We start from the raw sequence: 24,602 nt of genomic DNA, 5'->3' as shown, positions 1-24,602 counted from the left end.
CCCTCCAATATCCCTATTCGGGGCCAGGTGAAGGACCGATCCACCCGGGAAGGGGGCGGCTGTGGGGTGCGCTGGCGGGAGGGAGGGGGTGGTTGGTGTTGGGGGGGGGGGGTGTGGAGCTACAGAGGGGGTGACTGGTGTTGGGGGGTCGTGTGGAGCTCCGGCAGGTTCCAGGTCCCGCAGGGTGTGCCACGTAGGCATATTGAGGGTTCGCGTGGAGGAGATGAAAAAAAGGCCACGGATCTGCCCGTTTGGTTGAGAGTGGCCGCCAGAGCTACGTCAGATGCGTCGCTCTCGACTTGGAAGGGGAGGGACTCGTCGATTGCGTGCATCGTGGCCTTTGCGATCTCCGCTTTGATGTGGCTGAAGGCCTGGCGGGCCTCTGTCGACAAGGGAAAAACCGTGGACTGGATTAGCGGACGGGCCTTGTCCGTGTAGTTGGGGACCCGCTGGGCGTAATAAGAGAAAAAGCCCAGGCAGCGTTTCAGGGCCTTGGAGCAGTGGGGGAGGGGGAACTCCACGAGGGGGCGCATGCGTTCGGGGTCTGAGCCTTTCACTCCATTTCGCACTACATAGCCGAGGATGGCTAGACGGTCGGTGCTAAACACGCATTTTTCCCTGTTGTATGTGAAATTCAGGGCGTTTGCGGTCTGGAGGAATTTGCGGAGGTTGGCATCGTGGTCCTGCTGGTCGTGGCCGCAGATGGAGACGTTGTCGAGGTACGGGAACGTGGCCCGCAAACCGTACCGATCAACCATTCGGTCCATCTCCCGTTGGAAGACCGAGACCCCGTTAGTGACGCCGAATGGAACCCTTAAAAAATGATAGAGCCGTCCATCTGTTTCGAAAGCAGTGTAGTTTCGGTCGCTCGGGCGGATGGGGAGCTGGTGGTAGGTGGACTTTAAGGTCCACCGTGGAAAAGACCTTGTACTGTGCAATCCGGTTGACCATGTCGGATATGCAGGGTAGAGGGTACGCATCCAGCTGCGTGTACCTATTGATGGTTTGACTATAGTCTACGACCATCCTCTGCTTCTCCCCGGTCTTTACAACTACCACCTGGGCTCTCCAGGGACTATTGCTGGCCTGAATTATGCCTTCCCTCAGTAGCCGCTGGACTTCTGACCGGATAAAAGATTGGTCCTGGGCGCTGTACCGTCTGCTCCTAGTGGCGACTGGTTTGCAATCCGGGGTGAGGTTCGCGAACAGGGAAGGCGGATTGACCTTGAGGGTCGCGAGGCTGCAGATAGTGAGTGGGGGTATAGGGCCGCCGAATTTAAACGTTAAACTCTGGAGATTTCACTGAAAATCCAATCCCAGGAGTGTGACAGCGCAGAGGTGGGGAAGGACTTAAAGCCGGTAGTTCTTGAACTCCCTCCCCTGCACCGTGAGGTTTGCAATGCCTCTTTGAGGCCTAGTGTGTCTCTTTCCAGCAATCGCTGGCGAATTTGGGATGAAAGCATACCTGCCACGAACGCATCTCGGACCAGCAGCTCTGTGTGTTCATTAGCTGAAACCGATGGGCAGTTGCAGTTATCTCTACCGAATGGGACCCTGCCGCCAGGAAAAATTTTGATTACTCGGGTGGATCGGAAGGGAACAGCGTCTTATCATATCAAGGTATATAAAACTCTCCGTGCTCCCAGAGTCGATCAGGCAGGGCGCCTCGTACCCATTTATAAATATAGTCGTTAATGCTATTTGGAGCGTTCGGGGCCGCGACTGGTCCAGGGTCACAGAAGCCAGTCGTAGTTGCTGCATCGGGGCGTTTTCTTCAGGCCCCGTGTGGTCGTGCATCCCGGGGTCCTTAGCCGTCTGCCAAGATGGCGGCGTCCACGGGTCGCACACGGTCAAGGGTGGACAAGATGGCGGCGCCCATGGATCGCAAGTTGCCGGAGGAGCACAAAATGGCGGCTCCCATCCCTCCCGCATGGAGTCCGGGACCCAAGATGGCGGCGCCCGTTGGCCGCACATGGATCGCTGGGGGGGTTGAGTTTGGGGTTCTCCCCCGGAAATTGCTGCTCCCCTCCGGGCCTGGCACACTGCTAGAAAGTGCGCCTATTTGCCGCACCCTTTACAGAGGGCCGAGCGGGCTGGGCAGCGCATTTGGGGGTGTTTCCCCTGCCCACAAAAGTAGCAGCGGGACCCCCCCGGGTGATCTGCCTCTCTGGCAGCGCAGGCCTGCGGAGCGGCGGGGGTCCACGGTGCCCAAGGGGCTGCTGCACGGTCGGGGGTGTAGGCGCGGGCGTTCTGTGACACCACATCAAACGAGGCCGCGGGGGCCTGTGCCTCTTTGAGGCCTAGTGTGTCTCTTTCCAACAATCGCTGGCGAATTTGGGATGAAAGCATACCTGCCACGAACGCATCTCGGACCAGCATCTCTGTGTGTTCATTAGCCGAAACCGATGGGCAGTTGCAGTTTCTCCCCAGTATTAACAGCGCATTGTAGAATTCGTCCAGCGATTCCCTGGGGATTTGCCGTCTCATCACGAGCTGGTGGCGTGCGTAGACATGGTTTACAGGCGGGCCGTACGTAGATTCCTATCAGCATGGCGATCGCGTCGGGAAATCGTCCGCATCCTCTATGAGCATGTAGATATCAGGGCTCACCCTGGCATGCAGGACCTGGATTTTCTGTTCTTCTGTAGGTATGCCGGGGGCCGTTCGGAGGTATCCCTGAAAACACGCTAACCAATGTTTAAAAGTGGCCGCTCAGTTTGCCACGTGGGGGCTGATTCGCAGACACTCCGGAATGATTCGGAGCTCCATGTCCTTAAAAGTTTGCGTAATAAATTGTAGCACAATCAATCACTTACGAGACGAGATGAGAAGGAGTCAAACAATGGCTTTATTACGCAGACTTGTTCCCCAGCAGCACAGTTACAGAATGCGGCTGCTGGGAGATCCCGGGCTCTTATACTCCGCCTTACTGGGTAGAGCCAGCAGGTGCTTGATCCAATCAGGACCCAGTGTCTATCCACCAATAGCCTCTCGGCATCACAGGGTACTTTAATACCCCTAATACATACCACCACACAAACTATGTGTCCGGGGCTGGGAAGAGCTCAAAATTGAAGCTTAAAACTGAAAATATTAAAGTGTGGCCAGAGTTCCAGTGTAGAGTTCAAAGGAGAATAAACCTATGTTTACCCAGTAAGGGAGCGGTAGTAATATCCACTGGGAGGGACAGCTCCATCTGGTGTTAGAGTGATCGTAACACCCTGTACCTCACTCCATCTGGTGGCCGAAGGGCAGAATTGCACCGATGTCATCTGGTGGTCAAAGGACGGAATTGTGCCAACCTGAACCTTGCATAAATACCCCACAGCATTGAAGACTCATCTCAGCTACACTTTAATACATTTTTTTTTCCTCACCAACTCTTACTTTGAGTCTGTCTTGTGTGTGTCTGGGTGGAGGGTGGGACGGGGTCTTGAGATTAGGTGGTCTGGTAGACCATTATCCTGTTTTTTCTCTATATATTCATCCTTTCCTTTTGTTATGAATAAACAGTTTTACTTGTAAACCTGGGGCTGGATTCGCTGATGCCGTGCCGGAGAATCGCCACAACCGCGCGATTCTGCCAGTTGTGGAGAATCGGCGCCATTAGCGCCAGCGCGTTTGGCGCGGCACCGGTTGAGGCCTGCTATCCGCGGCCGGGCCGCCGATTCTCCTGCCCGGAGGGGCCGAGCGGCCACGCGGAAACGGCAGAGTCCCGCCGGCGCCGTGCACACCTGGTTGCTGCCGGCGGGAACTCTTTGCGAAGGCTTGGGAGGCGGCCTGTAAGGGGAGGGAGGGGGGCTCCGTTCCTGGGGGGGTGGGGGGGGGCCCTCCGATGTGGTCTGGCCCGCGATCGGGACTCACCGATCGGCGGGACGGCCTCTCCCCCACCCGGCCTACTTTCTTCTGACTCCGGCCCCAGAACCCCCACGCCATGTTGCGTCGGGACCGGAGCTTCTCGTTGGCGGGCTGGCGCCGCCCCCACTCCGCGCCCGGATGCAAGGCTGGAGAAGAGTGAACCGCTCCAGCGCCGTGCATTGTCATCTGCATTGAGTGAAACTCTATGCTCTCTCTCTCCCCTTTGGATACGTCTCCCCCTTTCGCTACTCTGAGGGCAATCACCAGTGGTTCGACTGCCGGAGTAAACAGCAGCGGGGATAGCGGACATCCCTGTCTCATGCCTCTATGCAGCTGGAAATATCTAGAGCTGGTTGTGTTTGTCTGTACACTTCCCATGGGAGCACTGTACAGCAGTTTCACCCAGGAGATGAATCCGAACCCAAACTGTTCCAGTATCTCTGAGGTATTCCATTTGACCCTGTCGAAGGCCTTTTCTGCATCCAGGGAGATTACTCCCCGGATGGGGTAATTATCATGTGCAGCAGGCGCCTGATGTTCTATGTTAGCTGCCTATCCTTGACAAAGCCCACCTGGTCCTCGGTGACCCACTTTGGCACTCCAGCTGCCACTCCAGGATCTTTGCGTCTGTGTTAAGGAGTGAGATGGGCCTGTAGGACCCGCACTCTTGTCATTTTTGGGTATTTGGACTAGTGTAGTTGGCAGGATGACCCTTATAGTGAGTCTGCAAATATCTCCTGCAGTCAATGGTAGCCAACTCCTCAAAATGCAAGATGAACAAACCCCAAATTTGTAGAACCCATCACTCGCTTTCACTTTCTCCAGGGTCAAAACCCCCAGCAGGTCCCCCCTGCCACACTGAGGTACAGGGCAGAGAAGTGACCTCCACCCCAACAAGACCCTCAGCGAGTCGAAGGCTAAAAAATGTGCCCCCCACACCCGCTTGCAGCTCCGGCTGGTCCGACACCCCTAATATGGCTTCTCGGATCCGGGCTCCACATCCACATGCAGAACGCCCGAAATGGTGCTGAAAACCATCCTCCAAAACCTTTCCAGCTTCGGGCAGGTCCAAAACATATCTACATGGTTCGCAGGGGCCCTCCCACATCGCTCACAGACATCCTCCACTCCCTCAAACAGCCGGCTCATCCTTGACTTAAAGGTGCGCCCTGTATACTACCTTCAGCTGTACCAGTCCCAGCCTCGCACAAGTTGAAGCGTATACCCTCCCCAAAACCTCACACCACAATCCCACCTTCAGCGCCACTCCCAACTCTTCCACCCACTTCGCTTTAACCCCTTCCATGGACACCCCAGCCTCCTCCAAAATCCTCCCATAAATTGTCGAGACCTCACCCCCTTCCCCGCTCTTCAAAAGCAAGGACGGGAAGGTCAGATCGCAAAATCGCGCACTTGTAAATACTGTAAACCTTAGCCCCATGCCAACCCAAACTTCTCATTCAGCTCTCCAAGCTCCCAAACCACGTTCCCAGAAACAGATCCTTCATCTCCTTAATCCCCTTCTCTTCCCTCCCCTGAAACCTCCCATCCAGCATCCCTGGCTCATTCCCACCCCTGAAACCTCTCATCCATCCTCCCTGGCTCAAACCCATGATTTCCCCTAATCGACATCTCTACCATGCCCCCCCCCCCCACCCCCCCAAACCCCCACCCCCCAACCTAAAGTGTTGCCGAAACTGCCTCCACATCCTCTGCATGGCCACCACCACTGGACTCATTGATTACTTCCCTGGGGCCATCGGGAGCTGCGCGTTGCCAGTGCCCGCAACCCCGATCCCCTACATGGACCCCCCTCCATCCTCGCCCACAAAGCCCCTGCCTCCCTATTCCATCCCTGAACATTCTCTGCATTCGCTGCCCAATAGTAATAGTCAAATTCGGGAGCCTAACACCCCCCCTCCCCCATCCGCCTGCTGCCCCCTAAGTATCACATTCCTTCAAGCCACCTTACCCGCCCAGACAAACAAGAAGATTAGCTTGTCCATCCCCCTGAAAAATGCCTTGGACAAAAACAGTCAGGCACTGGAACAAAACAAGAATCTCGGTAAAATATTCACTTTTACTGCCTGTACCAGGTACCTAAGTTCATAAGATACAGGAGCAGAATTAAGCCATTCGGCCCATCGAGTCTGCTCCACCATTCTATCATGGCTGATATTCCTCATCTGTCACCTACAATGCTACAGACCAAGAGCTGGATTGCAAAACCTGGCAGACCATCCCCTCCCTAGAGCACATGACCTCGGAGCAGACTTTGGCAATTTAGCCTCCTGAGCCCAACACCCTCAATGTGATCATGGCTGATCCCATCCTGGCCTCAACTCCACCGTCCTGCCCATTCTCCATAACCCTTCAACCCATTGCCAGTTAAAAATCTGTCTAACTCCACCTTGAATTTACTCACCCTGCATCCATCGCACTCTGGGGTAGCAAATTCCTCAAATTCACAACCCTTTGGGAGTAGTTTCTCCTCCAATCTGTTTTAAATTTGCTACCTCATATTCTAAGATTATGACCTCTCGTTTTAGAATGCCCCACAAGAGGAAGCAACAGCTCCACATCTACTTTATCCAGACCTTTTAGCATCTTGTATATCTCAATTTGATCTCCCTCATTCTTCTAAACTCGAGTATAGGCCTAACCTGTTTAATCTCTCCTCATACGACAAACGCTTCATCTCTGGAATCAACCTCTGAACTGCCTCCAATGCCACTAAGTCTTTCCTCAAATAAGAGGACCAAAACTCTAGACAATACTCCAGATGCGGACTCCCCAATGCCTTGTATTGTTGCAACAACACTTCCTTAGCTTTATACTCAATTCCTTTTGCTATAAATGCCAACATTCCATTTGCTTTCCTTATTATTGCTGCACCTGCATGCTCGTTTTCTGTGACTCATGCCCAAGGACACCCAGATCCCTCTGCATCAGAGCACCCCAAAGTCTATCCCCATTTAGATAACAAGTTGCTTCTTCATTTTTTTGGCCAAACGCATGACCTCATACTCATCCAGGTTAAACCCCGTCTGCCACATATTGGCCCACTCTCCTAACCTATCTATATTTATTTGTAGGGTTCTTATTTCCTCATTACAATTTACTGTACTACCTATTTTTGTGTCATCTGCGAATTTGGCTATAGAACCTTCTATCCCCGTATCCAAGTTGTTAATATAGATTGTAAATAGCTGGGCCAAGGTTCCAAGCTACATCACTGGGGAGGCCATTGTGTTAAGCAGAGATTTTCAATGTTGGCTCTGAGCTAGGATGCTGCCCACCTTTCCAATCCAACTGCCTTCCAGATCCCTCTGTGGCACCCCTGTGGCACCCCACTAGTTACATCTTGCCATCGAAACAAAGACCCATTTATCCCGACTCTCTGTCTCCTGTCCGTCAACTCGTCTTCTATCCAAGCTAATAAATTACCCCTAAGCCTATCTGATCTCACCTTGTGAATTAACCTTCTGTGCGGCACCTCATCAAACGCCTTTTGTCCTGATGTGTACTAGTAAAAACCTTCATAGGCATTGAATCATAGAATATACAGTGCAGAAGGAGGCTGTTCAGCCCATCGAGTGTGCACCGGCCCTTGGAAAGAGCAACCTACTTAAGCCCACGCCTCCACCCTCTCCCCATAACCCAGTAGCCCTACCGTACCTTTTGAACACTAAGGAACAATTTAGCATGGCCAATCCACCTAACCTGCAAAATCTTTTGACTGTGGGAGGAAACCGGAACAACCAAAGGAAACCCACACAGACACAGGGTGAAAGTGCAATCTCCACACAGACCGTCACCCAAGGCCGGAATTGAACCTGGGACCCTATCTTAGTGAAAGGGGAACAGATTGCTAAAGCTTACATATATGAGGTGAGGCAAGTATTTTCCTGGAAGGCAGTTGGATTGGAAAGGTGGGCAGCATCCTAGCTCAGAGCCAACATTGAAAATCTCTGCTTAACACAATGGCTTCCCCAGTGATGTAGGCTGCATCCTGCGAGCAGAGGAAGGACACGGTGTCAGCACGTTCTTCTGGTTCGCCGATCCGGCATAGCGATAGTATTTTTGAACCACTGCTTAAAACTGTCATCCGACCGCAGGGGAGAGCTGAATGGGTCATTATGAGACCCGAGGCGATGCAGTTGACATGGATTTTGGAGGGGGCCAGCTCATCAGCCAGCACCTTGGTCAGGCCTAAGATCACTGTGTTGCTGATGCAGTACGGCCCAATGTTGGAAAAGGGCCAGTAGCCGGCAACAGAGCCTATTAACACGATGGAGCCCTCACCTTTTGCTCCATATGTGGCACCACCAATTTAGCTAGGAGGAAAGCCATCTTGACGTTGAGCTTGAAGATTTTGTCCCAGACCTCCTCGGGTCAGTACAGGGACTTCCCCACCAAGGGATTGACTGCAGTGTTAAGAGACCAGGATGTCAATCACTCTATGGCGCTCCAGCACATCACGGACCAGTGCCTCCCGGTCCTCCCTCTTAGCCTCATGGCAGATGGTGCCTGAGATGGCCCTTGGCATGCAACTCTTTCAAGGCCCTGTCCACGTTGGCCTGCTTGCGGCTGCTGATCATTACATGGGCACCGTCCTGGGCCGGACACCGGATGATGGCCAATCCGATACCCGGGATGGAGGCAGATGCCATGGCCACTTTGCCACTGAGCTCTCCCACTTTCATGGTGCCGTGAAAAGGACTCCAACAAAATTGCTTCCTGGCCATGTGATTCTAGAATAATGGGTCACAACTCAGCTAACCAGATCCTCACCCCGCCCTATGGGCCATCAGCCAATCACGAGACTGCGAGGTGAGTGAACTCACATTAGAAGAGCGCGGATCTCGGTATACGTGGTCCATCGCATCGTTGCCAATCAGCACCCTGTGTGGGTGGGGTGGATTACGGCGCTGATTGGGCTGCCAGTTGCAGAAGGCTGGGGGAAGGTCACGGAAAAGACCCATCCTCTGCCAGGGACGATGTCTTTTCCCCTGCTCTTACCAGTTCCCGCCCAATCGCAGCGCCACCACTCACGATTGGCGGAAATGAAGCATCCCACCTATTTGGCCATCCTATTGGCCACGGAGCTGGCAATCAGCGATTTGAAGAGCGGAAAGCCCACTCATTCCACCAATTCGCGGCTCGAGAGCCTCGTTTGCATAACACTCACTCACCTTATTAGCATAATGACCATATCATTAGCATAACAGTTAGCACATTCTGTGGTGAGTGAAGGGGCGGGGCTACTTGATTGGCATTCAAAATTATCAATACAAATTGAGTTAAAAACAGAACAACATAAAAACATCTTCTAGAAATTGGAAAGAAAGTATATTATGGACACTAAATCTGAAACCTTAACTCTGTTTCTCTTTTCACAGATGCTGGCAAACCCATTGGGTATTGCTCTAATTTCCTTTTTTTAATTAATCTTCCAGTGTTTTTTTTGGGATGATATCTCCACTTAGTGGAGGGACAATAAATAGCAGTTTCATCATTACCGACCAATCCGGATTGATTGGCGTCTTCGTGTTTCCAACTTTGATTGGTTCTCAACTGCCATGACCAGTACGCCGCCATCAGCAGCCTTAATGTCTCAACCGTTGAAGAAGACCCCAATGAAGAAGTTCAGGAATTGCTTTACTCGGTTCTTGATGAAGTTCTTAGTGCTGTTTCAACTGAAGAAAAAAACGATCTTGGGGACATTAATGTCATTTTTGGCCATTGCCCCTCCCCCGCCTCCCCGAACAGGCCAACCGAAAAGAGAAATTGTGATTGCAGTGCATAAATAATCTGACAAAATCTTCATAAAATTAACTGAATTCTAATACAGTGCAATTAAATAAAATCAGCTTTACTAGCTACCAGTCCAGACCACTGGATTTGAGTATTAACCCCATCCTATTCCCGTAACCCCATCTAATCTGCACATCTTTGGACACTGAGGGGCAATTTAGCATGGCCAATCCACCTAACCTGCACATCTTTGGATTGTAGGAGGGAACCGGAGCACCCGGAGAAAACCCACACAGTTTTGGGGAGAACGTGCAAACGCCGCACAGACACCCAAGGTCAGAATCAAATCTGGGTCCCTGCATCTGTGAGGCAGCAGAGCAAACATCTGTGCCACCGTACTGGTGAATATAATCACGGTTGTTATTGCACACTCTGCACCATATTTGTAAAACACTTAGGGCTAGAATTCTCCGAGACATCGCGTCGAAATTGGAAAATGCGATCGGCCGGAGAATTGGCTCCGACGCCGAAATCGGGCTTGACGTTGGTTTCGCACCGATTTGGAATTCTCAGGACTCTTCCCCCCCGCCCCCCCCCCTCCCCCAACCCGACAAACTCGCGCGCCCGCCACGTGGCCCAGATGTATGGATCTCATTATCTGCCCCGACAACCGATTCTCCGGGTCCTCAGCGATTTGAAACTGGCGTGCTGGCTGAGGCGGCTGCGAGAGGAGGTAGGAGTTGACGTGGGGGGGACTGTGGGCTCCCGTATTGGACACCGGCCTTGCTTTCTGCGGGGAGAAGGGGGGGAACAGGCTGAGCCGCCGGGGCGACCCAGCAGGACAGGGGCGGTGCCCACACACCGAGTACCATTACGAAACCATCTTGCTGGCCACCCACCCTGGCCCCTGGGTGGACCCGAGAAAACGGCAGTGTGGGTCGGTGCCGCCCCCACCCCCCCTCCTCCCCGGCCACCCCACTCAACCGGTGACACCCACCGGGGGACCAGTCAGGGCCACCCTGATGGCAGCCCCTAGTGAGGGCAGTGCCATGAAACTGTCCCTGGCAGCAGGGACGGGCGCCAGGACCAGGGGCAACGACGGGTCCGGGGTGCGGGGGTGGGGGACATGCATGGCTGGGGCATGCACAGTTGTGCACGGGTGTATGCACCATGATAACATGTTTTCCCTTCACCCCCTGCAGATTATCATGTTTGGTCACGAACCAGCAATGCTGGCCGCCGTGGCGGCGGCCGCTGCCCTGGATGCAGCCCTGTGGCAGCGCCAGCGAGGGCTGCTCAGAGAGGAGGCAGAGACTGCAGCAGAGGAGTGGGCTGCAGAGGGGCAGTTTGCAGCCGGTCAGGCTGGAGGGCCACCTGCCCGACAGCCCGAGGAGGAGGAGTAGGAGGAGCAGGCGGTGGAACCAAGAGAGCGCCGGATGAGGCCTCGCATCTACCGCGACTGCATGTCCTTTGAGGACCCTCCCGGATAGGATAGTCACGTGGACCATGAGAGGGTTGGGAGGCCCAGTGACGAGGTCGAGTGTGCTTGCGCATTTGAAAAGTTTGAAAGGAAATGTGGCGATGTTGCAGGAGACTCACTTGAGGGTGAAGGATCAGGTGAGGCTTAGAAAGGGCTGGGTTAGCCAGGTGTTTCACTCGGGTTTTGATAGACGGTCGCGGGGGATTGCGGTCCTGGTGAATAAAAGAGTGAGGTTCCAAATGGCAGATCAGGGAGGTTAGTTACGTAATAGTGACTGGGGCATTGGAGGAGAGATTGGTGGCATTGGTAAACATGTATGGTCCCAACTGGGATGATGTGTGGGACCACCCCCGGCTTGGACTCACACGAATTGATAGTGGGTGGAGACTGGAGATGGTGCAGGAGCCAAAATTGGACATGTCACGACCGCGATCGCTTACCCAATCGGGGAGCGAAGGCGTTGGCTGGGCTAATGGTGGAAATGGGAGGAGTGGACCCCTGGAGGTTCTTGCACCCGGGGGAGCGGGAGTATTCTTTCTCCGTTTCAGTTCATAAAACCTATTCGCAGACAGATTTTTTTGTGTGGGGAAGTCGCTGTTGGCCGGGATCAAGGAGTCGGAATATTCGGCAATGCGATATCGGTCCATGCGCCACACTGGTTTGATATGGTGTTGGAGAAGGGAATAGTGCAGAGGCGGGGGTGGAGATTGGATGTGGGACGGTTGGGGGACCGAGGTTTTGTATAAGATTGGAAAAGTGATTGAGGAATATGTGCGGTTTAATAGTACGGGTGAGGTCTCGCAGGCGGTGGTATGGGAAGCTGTGGTGAGGGGGAGGTGATATAGTTTAAGGCAAAGGTGGATAAGGAGCAGATGGTGGAGAGGCAAAGGTTATAGATGAGATGTTGAAAACAGACAGGAAGTCTGCAGAGGATGTGGATCCAACACTGCTGGAAAAGATGAAGGAGTTGCAAGCGAGTTTTGACCGGCTAGCCACAAGGAAGGCGGTGTGCCAATTGAGACTGGCGAGGGGAGCGGTCTACGAGTATGGAGAGAAGGCATGCTGGCAGGCCAACCTCGGAGGGAGGCAGCAACGAGGGGAATTGTTCAGGTTCGGAATGGGATGGGGAAGTTGGTGGTGGCTCCGGACAAGATTAATCGGATTTTTGAGGAGTTCTATGAGAGGTTGTATAGGTTGGAACCACCAGGGGAGGATAGTGGAATGCAGTGTAGCCATCTGGGATGGCTACATCCCGATTACAATATGGACACCCGCAAAGAATGCAGGGAAAATTGGACAATGCTAAGAAACATGCAGGTGCAAGCTCTGTCTGTTGATTAGAACCTTAAACGCTCAGACAGGACAGAAACTACCAAACGATTTACATACTAATGAGCCATCTCCGGGGACAAAAGGGAAACATTTAGATACACAATGTTAGGACAGACTCTCCGGAGCCAGAAGAAGCTAAGACAAAGCTGACTGACAGTCACCAGGACACGCCCAGCTATCAGGGAACCACCCCTCTATTGGAGGAAAATCGATACCGATGATTGGGAAAGACCCAATTAGTTGAGGCCAAGTTCAAGGCCCGCCCAAAAGAGCGCAAAGCCCTTTGCAGTATAAGAGGTATCACCCAAGGAAGACTCTTCCTCCATTGGCTTTGGCTCTCATCGAAGAGAGACAACAATGTAGGCCTGTTGTAAATATGAAAAAGGAGAATAAAAATATTTTATTTTTAAAAATCTTTAGAATCTTTATTATTGTGAGAAGAAGGCTTCCATTAACACTGCAATGAGCTTATTGTGAAAATCTCCTAGTCGCCACACTCCGGCACCTGTTCGGGTAAACTGAGGGAGAATTCAGAATGTCCAATTCACCTAACAAGCATGTCTTTCAGGACTTGTGGGAGGAAACCGGAGGAAACCCACGCAGACACGGGGACAATATTGAGACTACGCAGACAGTGACCCAAGCTGGGAATCAAACCTGGGACCTTGACGCAGTGAAGCAACAGTGCTAACTACTGTGCTACCACTTTTTCTTGTATGCCCTCTCTAACATTTTACTCCCTTGATGATCAAATATGTATCTAACGTGCCCTTGAATATATTTAATAACATAGTCTTAATCTCTTCACAGAATCACAGCACAGGAGGACATTTGGCCCATCGTGTCTGTGACAGATCTCTGGAAGAGCAATTTATCTTGTGCCACTCTGCTGTCTTCTCCAAGTAGCCCTGCACATTGTTCCTTTTCAGATAAGAATCCTATTCCCTCTTGAATACCTTGATTGAACCTGAATCTTCTATTCAACATGCAGGAGGCTCGGCCTGTTCTCAAATGTTGCCAAAACAAAACTCATAAATGAACCCACTCCTGGTCAGCCAAATATTGCACCTCCCTTATAAGAGACTCTGGAATATATTGAGCACTTCCGTCTTCCTCAAAATGACACCAATGCAAGGAGATCAAATAGTTGATCAGTTGCACAAGCTCAGCCTTCTGTGAACTACAACAGTGAGTGATAATAAAAACCACCACAAGGGAGGTCATGCCTAACAAATTTGATTGCATTTTTGAGGAGGTGACCGCGTATGTGGATAGGGTAGGGCAGTTGTTGCAGTTTGTACGGGTTTCAGCAAAGCCATTGACAAAGTCCCACATGGGAGACTGATAAAGGAGATAAAAGCACATGGGATTCAGGGTAACGTGGCAAGTTGAATCCAAAATTGGCCAGAAACAGAGGTAGAAGGTTGTTTGTGTAGCTGGAGGCCGGTGTCCAGTGGCTTACCTCAGGGATCGGTGCTGGCTCCCTTATTGTTTGTGAAAAACATGAGCTATATTGAAGAAAATGAGGGGGGATGATAAGTAAGTTTGCAGATGACACAAAGATTGGCCGGTTGGATGAAAGTGAAGAAGGTCTTAGGAGACAGGAGGATATAGACGGATTGGTCATATGGGTAGATCAGTGGCAGATGGAATTTCAACCCTGAAAATTGTGAGGTGATGTACTTTGGAAGGAGTAAAATGACAGGGGAGTATTCAATGAATGGCATGGCACTAGGAAGCTTAGAGGAACAGAGGAGATTCACCAGAATTCTGCATGGGATGGAACATTTATAGCTATGAAAACAGGCTGGATAAGCATGGATTGTTTTCTTTGGAACAGAGAAGGCTGAAAGGGGCCTGATTTTGGTGAACAAGATTCAGAGGGACATGGACAGGGAGGATAGCAAATAGCCGTTTCCCTTAGTTGAATGATCATTAACAAGTGGCATAATGTTAAGGTGTAAGCAGGAGTTTATCGGGGATTTGAGGGAAATACAATTCTCTCAGAGAATGGTGGGAATCTGGAATGGACTGCCTGGGAGGGTAGTTGAGGCAGGACCCTCACAATAATAAGTACTTGGGTGGGCACTGGAAATTCCATAGCATTCAAGACTACGGGACAAGAGCTGGAAGGTAGGATCAGTGGAGATTTAGAGTAGTGTTTTGATGGTGCAGACCTGATGGACTGAAGGGCCTCTTCTGTACTTTATGATTTAAGCCAATAAAACCAACAGAACAGTTGTCATCACGACACTACTGTACTGAATTGAGACTTGGAATATATGTATCAGAGACAACAAAAAAACTGGAGAGAATATCAGCGATGTCTCTGAAAAATCCTCTGGAATCAATACAATGACCGCTGAACAAATGCTCGTGTCCTATTTGAATCGAGCTCTACAGAAATCCGGGCAAAATTATCATTGATGGACTGGATGCTTTGGCCAAAAGTCTTAAGCCCCCACCATATCCTGTTCTCCCAACTACCAATGGACCAAACGTCCAGTCGGACAAATAAAATATTTCAAGAACACTCTGGAGTTCAGCTTGTGGAAATACCCTTGATGATTGGGGAGAGCTGCTCACATATGATCAGAACAGCAACATGTTCATCAAACTGAACCACTGTTTAACTCCAAACCTCTTGATGGCAAGGCAGATGGTGGTTGAAAGGAAGTAAATCCTGCGCACTGGCTCTCACCACTCATGGGACACATTAATCCCAAAAATCCTGGGTCGAATATCAGTTTCCTCATTCACAGGAATACCCTAGGCAAAAGTTGGCAATCCTCTGTAGCTGTCATCTGTGAAGGGTGTCATGTGAGAGGACCTTTAAGAAATGGGTATTTATAAAATAGCTGTAGTGGATGTACCTTTAAGAAATGGGTGTTTATCAGTGATGTCAGAGTGTGGGTGGAGCTGGGCTGTCTGTCTGCTTTTACTTTCGCGTTGGGCTGTCTGCTACAGGATGTGTTTAGTTTCGTTTTAGATTTGGAGAAGCTGCAGTCACAGCAAGATGTGTATGAATCGCTGCAAGCTTAAGAATATTCATTTGGTCATTTCAAAGTGGTAACTGTTCTCAGTAGAGAAGTGAAATCTAATGTCTTTCTGTAAAAAAGGTTATTTTTTGTCTTATGGATGTTGCAAGGAAAGATTAAGAGTTACTTATAGAGTACTTTATTATTTGCGGGATTTATTGGAGTTGATAGTTAAGATGTTTACTGTGGGTTTATAAAGTGTTAACTGGTTTCATAAATAAACATTGTTTTAATTTAAAAGTACTTTAACTCTCTGTAGCACTACACCTGTAAGGTAGGCATGTGTGCTCCTCATACCACAATCTATTAAAAGTTGTGGGTGAGGTGAACTCCATGATACACGTTGGGGTTCTCTAAACCCATGCCCATAACAAATTGGGGGCTCGAGGGGGATAAAAGTCTATCAATTGGATTGGCTTAGTGAACTTAAAGACAGTGAGGGGTGAGCATATTGTGGTTGATTTCAGGTGTGGTTTTCCAGTTTAAGTAGGGAGTGTGTTGTGGACAATTGCTCTTTCAGAGGCTCTGAGGTTTTTGGGGACGGAGACAGTCATACGCAGTACCTAAAGAATTAAAGCAGCTTGAATACGCAATGAGAGAAATAGAAAGAGAAAGGGAGATACACATCAGGGAAAAAGAAAAAGAGAAAGAGATAGAGAGGAAAAAGAAAAGGAGAGGAAAGGGAAAAGAGAATGGGCGGGATTTTCCACTCCCGCGCCGAAGTGCCCACGCCGTCGTGAACGCCGTCGAGGTTCACGATGGCGCGAAACGGCCCCTATCCCGACCAATTCAGGGCCCGATAATGGGCTAGGAGCGGGGCCACGTCATTTACATGCGCCAGGCCTTGTCGCCACGTAAAGGCGGCGCCGCATACATGACGCGGCCGGCGCCGCATAACTGGCATCAGCCGCGCATGCGCGGGTCCTCTCCGAGTCCGGCCCGCAAGAAGGTGTCTGATGGATCTTGCTGGGCTGTGGAAGAAAGGAGGTCCTCCTTCAGAGAAGATGGCCCGACGATCGGTGGGCACCGATCGCGGGCCAGACCCCATTTGAGGCACCCCCCGGTGCAGGATCCCCCCTCCCCCCCCCCCCCCCCCAGCGTTCCTGCGCTGTTCCCTCCGGCAGCGACCAGGTGTGGACGGCGCCGGGAGGAACCCACCGTTTTGGCCTGGCCGCTCGGCCCATCCAGGCCTGAGAATAGCAGGGGTGCCGGAGAATCGCCATTTTGGGTGTCTCGGGCGATTCTCCGGCCTGCGCCGCACGGAACTCGACGGGGCTGTTCTCGCCGCTTGGGAGAATCGCGGGAGGTCGTCGGACCGGCGTCGCGGGAAAATTCAGCGACCCAGGCGATTTTCCCAACTGACGGGGGAATGGAGAATGCCGCCCAGAGAGTTTGAACTTCAGAAAATGGCCATAAAACATGACAGTCAGTTAAAATTGGCGGATGGAAAGAAAAACGAATGGTCTGAGGAGAGTGATGAGGATAATGAGCTTGAGCATCAGAGTCAAAGTCTTGGTGGGGATCTATTTAAATATGTCCACGCAGTGCCAAGGTTTGATGAGAATGAGGTAGAAGCCTTTTTCATTTCATTTGACAAGGTAGCTAAACAAATGAAATGGCCACAGGACATGTGGGTATTACTGATTCAAACAAACCTGCCAGGTAGGGCTAATGAAGTTTTTGCATCACTACCGGAGGAGGTATCTGGGACGTATGAGGAGGTGAAAAAATCCATCTTCGGTGCATATGAACTAGTGCCTGAAGCCTACAGACAAAGGTTTAGCAATTTAAGGAAAGAACCTGGTCAAACATATATGGAGTTTGAAAGGATCAAACAGAGTAATTTTGATAGATGGATAAGGGCTTTGAAAATAGACCAAACGTATGAAGCTCTCTAGAAATTATACTTTTGGAGGAGTTTAAAAATTCAATTCTTGATGTAGTGAGAACTCATGTGGAAGAGCAGAGGGTTAAAACTGTGAGGATAGCAGCAGAAATGGCAGATGATTATGAATTAGTTCATAAATCAAAGCTTGGTTTCCGCCACCAGTTTCAGCCTGTGAGGGATAGAAACTGTGGAAAAGGGAAGTACTCAAGTGGTAGAGGTAAAGGAGATCTGATGGGAGATAATAAGTGTACCTCAGATTAAAAAAGAAACCCAGGAGGGTGGAAGAGACATGAAAAGTTTCAAATGTTTTCACTGCAATAAACTAGGCCATGTAAAGTCACAGTGTTGGTGGTTGAAGAAAAGCACTGGGAAGGCTGATGTGATAAAACAGGATAAGACAGTGGGGTTTGTTAAAGTGGTAAAGGAAAGCCCAAGTGAAGCAAAGGTGCAAAAGACTGTACAGCCTGATCAAGAGATGATTGATAAGGAGGTGCCAGATCTCTTTAAAGAATTTACTTGTGTGGGTAAAGTTTACTCATGTGTACCAGAAGGAGCAGGTAAAGAAGTCACAATTTTAAGAGATAAGGGAGCTAGTCAATCTTTAATGGTAAGAGATGAGGAGTTTTGTGGTTTGAGAAAAATGTTGCCAGAAAAGATGGTAATATGCGGAATTCAAGGTGAGAAGAGTAGTGTTCCATTATATAAGGTAAGGTTGGAAAGTCCAGTGAAGAGTGGTGAAGTGGTAGTAGGAGTAATAGAGAAACTATCTTGTCCAGGAATACAGTTTACCTTGGGTAATGATATAGCTGGATCGCAGGTGGGAGTGATGCCTACTGTGGTTGATAAGCCAGTGGGAAATCAGACAACTGAAATGTTGAAGGACGAATATCCTGGGATTTTTCCAGATTGTGTAGTAACAAGGTCGCAAAGTCACAGGTTAAGGCAAGAGGAGAAATCAAAGAGTGAAGATGAAGTTGAAGTGCAATTATCAGAAACAATTTTTGATCAGATGGTTGAAAAAGAACAAGAACAGGTGGAGGATGAGGCGGATATTTTTAGTTCAGGAAAATTGGCGGAGTTACACCAGAAAGATAGAGAAATAAAACGGATGTATCAGAAAGCATACACCGAAGAGGAATCTAAGTGTACTGGAGTGTTATTACCATAAAAATGATGTCTTGATGAGGAAATGGAGACCTTTACATATGCAGGCAGATGAAAAGTGGGCAGAAGTTCATCAAGTAGTATTGCCAGTAGGGTATAGAGAGGAGTTGCGAGTAGCACATGAGGTACCAGTGTGAGGTCATTTGGGGATAAGGAAAACTCAAGCTAAAATACAAAAACATTTTTATTGGCCTGGACTACATAAAGATGTAGTTAAATTTTGTCGATCATGTCACACATGTCAAGTGATAGGGAAACCTCAAGCAGTGATAAAACCAGCACCCTTAATACCCATTCGAGCATGTCAGGAACCTTTTACAAGGGTCTTAATTGATCGAGTAGGACCGCTTCCTAAAACAAAAAGTGGGAATCAATATCTTTTGACTATAATGGATGTGTCTACTCGGTTTCCAGAGGCCATTCCAGTATGTAATATTACAGCTAAAAAGATTGTGGAGGAGTTACTTCAATTCTTTACTGGATACGGACTACCCACAGAAATACAATCGGATCAAGGATCAAATTTTACCCCGAGGTTATTCAAAGAAGTTATGGATAGCTTAGGAATAAAACAATTTAAATCAACTGCGTACTATCCAGAATCGCAGGGAGCGTTAGAAAGGTGGCATCAGACATTAAAGACAATGTTGAGGGCTTATTGTCAAGATTATCCAGAGGATTGGGATAAAGGAATTCCATTCGTACTGTTTGCAATTAGGGATGCACCTAATGAATCAACCAAATTCAGTCCTTTTGAACTAATTTCTGGTCATGAGGTAAGAGGAACACTAAAATTGATTAAGGAAAAATTGGTGAGTGAGAAATTGGAACTTACATTATTGGATTCCGTGTCAAATTTTAGGGAACGATTAAACAGAGCAAGGGAATTGGCTAGACAACATTTAATAGTTGCACAAAATGTGATGAAACGGGAAGCAGACAAGAAATCCAAAGTTCGTAGTTTTGCCAGTGGAGATAACGTTTTAGTATTGTTACCAGTGGTAGTTGAACCTTTGAAAACAAGGTTTTGTGGACCTTATCAGATTGAACGGAAATTAAGTGAGGTGAATTATGTGATAAGAACACCAGACATAAGTAAAACTCACCGAGTGTCTCATGTGAATATGCTTAAACGGTACTTTGAAAGGGAACGAGAGCAAACGGAGATTTTAATGATTCTAACTCAACTTGACGAACCAAATCCAGATGACTGTGAATTTGACATACCTCAAATTAAATTGGAAAACAAGGATGTTCTTAAAAATTGGAATAAATTGTTGAGTTACCTTCCAGAGGAAAAACGGAATGAACTGAAAGAGTTATTGATATCACATGGGCAAGTTTGTGGAGATAAGTTGGGAAGTACTGAAATGGCTATACATGATGATGTGGGAAATGCTGTTCCAATCAAACAACATCCTATAGACATAACCCTTTAAAATTGGCACAAAGAGATTGAAAGTATGCTTTAAAATGGCATAATTGAAGTGGGTTGCAGCCAATGGAGCTCACCCATAGTGATGGTACATAAACCAGATGGTACCCAATGGTTCTGTGTGGACTATAGAAAGGTTAACGCAGTTACAAGAATGGACTCTTATCCTATCCCACATTTGGAGGATTGCATTGAGAAGATGGGACAATCAGCTTTTATTTCCAAATTGGATTTACTTAAAGGTTACTGGCAGATACCTTTATCCGAAAGGGCGAAGGAGATTTCAGCTTTTGTGGTATATACCAATTCAAAGTTATGCCATTTGGCATGAAAACACCCAGCCACATTTCAACGGTTAACTAACAAAGTCATTTCAGGATTACCCAATTATACGGTATACATTGCCGATCTGGTAATTTTCAGCCAGACATGAAAAGAACGTTTAAAACATCTGATGGAGTTATTCGATCGACTTCAGGAGGCGGGTTTGGTGGGAAACCTAGCCAAAAGTGAATTTGGAAAAGCCCAAGTCACTTTCCTTGGCTATACAATCAGACAGGGTCGAATGATCCCACGGGATGTGAAAACAAAAGTTATTGGGGAGTTTCCAATACCCTCAACACAAAGGGAAATAATGCAATTTCTTCGCATGAGTGGATTTGATCGAACATTTGTGCCAAATTTTTGTACTGTGGGTGCTCCACGATGGACTTGCTGAAGAAACGTCAAAAATTTAAGTGGACAACGGAGTTTCAACAGGCATTTGACTGCCTAAAAGCTGTGATAACCAATGCTCCTGTGTTGGAGAATTACAAGGGACTCTGTGATCAGATTGAACTAAAGTATCTGACTTTAAAGAGAAATGCCGAAGCGTAGAGAAATGGATTGACCATGCAGAGACCTTCTTGTCCAAAGCGATGTCAATCAAGGTGTTCAGTTGGAGGAAGAATTAAAATGGACTATGTTATTACAAATGTTTGCGTGTCTTGTTTTGTTAAAAAAGAAATGTATATTCCCTGTCCATATTTCTTAAAGGAAAGTGGAAAAGATGAAAAATGAAACCAGCTTGAAGTTGATGGTTTATTTATTTTTCTTGGGGGGGGGAGGTGTCATGTGAGAGTACCTTTAAGAAATGGGTGTTTATAAAATAGCTGTCGTGGATGTACCTTTAAGAAATGGGTGTTTATCAGTGATGTCAGTGTGGGTGGAGCTGAGCTGTCTGTCTGCTTTTACTTTCGCTTTGGGTTGTCTGCTACAGGGTGTGTTTAGTTTTGTTTTAGATTTGGAGAAGCTGCAGTCACAGAAAGATATGTATGAATCTCTGCAAGCTAAAGAATGTTCATTTGGTGATTTCAAAATGTTAACTGCTCTTAGTAGAGAAGTTAAACCTAATGTCTTTCTGTAAAAAGGGTTCTTTTTTGTCTTATGGTTGTTGCAAGGAAAAATTAAGAATTGCTTATAGACTACTGTATTCTTTGGGGGATTTATTGGTGTTGATAGTTGTTAAAATGTTTACTGTGGGTTTATGAAGTGTTAACTGGTTTCATAAATAAACATTGTTTTAATTTAAAAGTACTTTAACTCTCTGTGGCACACCTGTAAGGTAGGCCCATGTGCTCCCCATAACCACAGTCTATTAAAAGTTGTGGGTGAGGTGAACTCCATGATACACTTTGGGGTTCTCTAAACTCTGGCCCATAACAAGGGATTTGCTGCAGCTTTAGACACTAGGATTTTGATGGTTCCGCAATACTTCTGCATTTCACTGGCCAGTACCTTGCAGTCCTTCCTCTTAACCGCGAGACAGTGAGTCCACTAGGTCTCAGCCCCTTAGTCTGCCGCTGTCACAGGACTCTGTGATTATCATCTTGGCCTCATTCAGGCAAGGCACTTGGCATTGGCCAGCCCGATATTGTCAGTAGAGGTGGAGACCAGGAACACTTAGTCATTCAACACTTCCAGCTGCATGGTGGCATGAAAAGGAAATCTGACCCACTTGGTCACATGCTGTATGGATGGGGTCACAGCTCAGCAAATCAGTGCACAATGCCCCCATAAGGGACTGCCACTCCACCTGGCTAAGCGGCCAATCAAGAGGCAGCAACAGTATACTCTGGCCCATAACAAGGGATTTGCTGCAGCTTTAGACACTAGGATTTTGATGGTTCCGCAATACTTCTGCATTTCCGCCGAGACAGTGACCCAAGCCAGGATTGGAACTCGGGACCCTGGAGCTGTGAAGCGACAGTGCCAACCACTGTGCTACCGCACCACCTCCATTATTTGTATAATGACACATCGGAATGTGAAAATGCTTGATAAAACTCATTTAATGCCTTCTCAGCTCTTTATTCCGAGAAAAGGTTTGAGCATATTTCATTCTGGGAGAAAACAGTTTCAACTGAATATGGCCAACAATTATGTTCAGAGTGAAGGAATCCCTTGGACCTGATAGGGGCTGTTTTGCACAGGGCTAATTCGCTGGCTTTGAAGGCAGGCCAGCAGCACGGTTCAATTCCCGTAACAGCCTCCCCGAACAGGCGCCGGAATGTGGCGACTAGGGGCTTTTCACAGTAACTTCATTTGAAGTGAACTTGTGACAATAAGCGATTTTCATTCATTTCATTTTCATTTCATTTCATGCTCTACATTCTAGGGTTTAAAGAGGTCGCTGTGGAGATATTAGAGGTATTTGTTATGATTTTCCAAAATTCCCTGCAATTCAGAACACCCACAATGACCAAGAAATGTGATGCAATGGAGTGGTCAGGCCACTTCAGAGAGTAAATATTACATAAGTAAATATTAGTTATGCGTTGAAATATGAAGTCACAAATCACATTGCATCGTGCCCTTAATGTAGGTAAATTTTCAAATAAAGCTTCAGAGAAGAGAAAAATCAGACAAAAGATGGCTATGATGATCACATATCAATATTATCACACATTGATCAAAGAAGGAGGTATTAATGAGGAGGACTGAGAGAGGATAGAAGTTCAGAAATTGTAATTATTATGGCTGAAGCAGAAGACACGACTGCCAATCAATGGAGGGTGAATAAAGTGCAAGAGGCTTGACTTAGAAAAATACAGAGTTCACAGAGGATTGCAAGAGGTTAGGGAGATAGTGTAGAATGAAGGAGTGACAAATATGCATGAGGCCAGAGTAAAAAGAACACATAAATGACAGCTGCTGTGAGGACGGCAGAAGATTACAGAGATGAGAAGCATGAAGAATCTTGGAAAGGAAGATTTGGAAGTCATGGAAAATGTCCCAGTTGGAACATTGGTTCACAGCCGACAGTCAAAACCTCCAGCCACGACGATAGTCTCTCCAGTGATGTAGGCAGCATCCTGTGAGCAGAGGAAGGAGACAGTGCCGGCGCACTCCTCTGGCTCACCAATCCGACGCATTGAAATGGTCTCCTCAAGCCGCTGTCGCGAGTTGTCGTCCGACCACAGGAAAGCGCTGAACTGGGTCTTGATGATACCCGGGGCAATGCAGTTGACACGGATGTCGGCAGGAGCCAGTTCATCAGCCAGCACCTTGGTCAGGCCCAGCAGCGTTGTCTTGCTGATACTGTACAGCCCAATAAAGGGTACAGGCCGATAGCCAACGATAGAGCCCACCATCACTATGGTGCCCCCACCCTGTCGCTCCATGTGTGGCACCACCAGCTTGGTCAGGAGGAAAGGCGCCTTGACGTTGACCTCGAAGATTTTGTCCCAGCCCTCCTCTGAGCAGTCCAACATCCTCCCAACAAATGGATTGGTCGCTGCATTGGAGACCAGGATGTCGATCCTTCCATGGCGCCTCAGCGTCTCATTGACCAGCACCTCCCGGTCCTCCTTTTTCCCCACATGGCAGACAATGCCCGAGACACTCAGATCCTCAGCCAACAGCTGCGCTAGGGTTTGGTCCACATTGTCCTGCTTCCGACTGCTGATCATGACCTGGGCACCATCCCGGGCCAAGCGGCGGGCGATGGCCAATCCAATCCCCTTGGTGGAGGCGGTGACCACGGCTACCTTGCCACTCAACACTCCCAGCTGCATGGTGTGAGGAAATTGGACTAAAAGCTGGAAATGCTGGTAATACTCAGATCTCAGGTTGTTCCTTCCTGCCTGCCCCTCCCTTACTCCCGGCCACGTGCCCTCAATGAGAGGGGTGACAGTTCGGCCAATCTAAACCCGACACGCGCAAAGGGTGACGCCACCTCGCTTGTCCCCTCCAATCAAATGACAACCATAACATGTCGGCTGGGAGTGTCTCCCGACCAAAATGGTTCAACTGCTAGAGGAGGCGGGGCGGGCGCGATCCTGCGCGAGCTTGGCGGGCGGGGCTACCCCCGCCACTTAGATTTCGATGCGTCGATCCGTCCACAAAGACGGGACCGGAAGGGCATGGGGGAGTTTACAGGTCAGCCCACACTCGGCGGATGGCGTCACCTTTCTGCCCCTCCGCCCTCCATTCTCCTTCCGGTCCGCTCGCATTCTCTGAAAAGCGAGCGCCTTAATCATTCCACTGAAGACAGTCCCTGCGCCTCTCCAAACTGCACTCATTTCTTACAATTTTATATTTATTGCATTTTATTCCTGTTTTGCTCTTGAATGTATTAGTCTGTATTAAGCCTGTATTGTATATTTAAAT

The 24,602-nt window shown here is 48.8% G+C and overlaps 2 pseudogenes; both read right to left on the bottom strand.

Annotated features, from left to right (window-relative positions):
* Nucleotides 1-7,807: 7,807 nt before the first annotated feature.
* Nucleotides 7,808-8,564, bottom strand: LOC140387216 (dehydrogenase/reductase SDR family member 4 pseudogene; annotated as a pseudogene).
* A 13,700-nt stretch (nt 8,565-22,264) lies between these two features.
* LOC140386559 (dehydrogenase/reductase SDR family member 4 pseudogene) lies at nt 22,265-24,341 on the bottom strand (annotated as a pseudogene).
* Between the last annotated feature and the right edge of the window lie 261 nt (nt 24,342-24,602).

This window comes from Scyliorhinus torazame, chromosome 12 (genome assembly GCF_047496885.1).
Source record: "Scyliorhinus torazame isolate Kashiwa2021f chromosome 12, sScyTor2.1, whole genome shotgun sequence".
Classification (NCBI taxonomy): Eukaryota; Metazoa; Chordata; class Chondrichthyes; order Carcharhiniformes; family Scyliorhinidae; genus Scyliorhinus; species Scyliorhinus torazame.
This window is presented reverse-complemented; position numbering and strand designations above follow the sequence as displayed.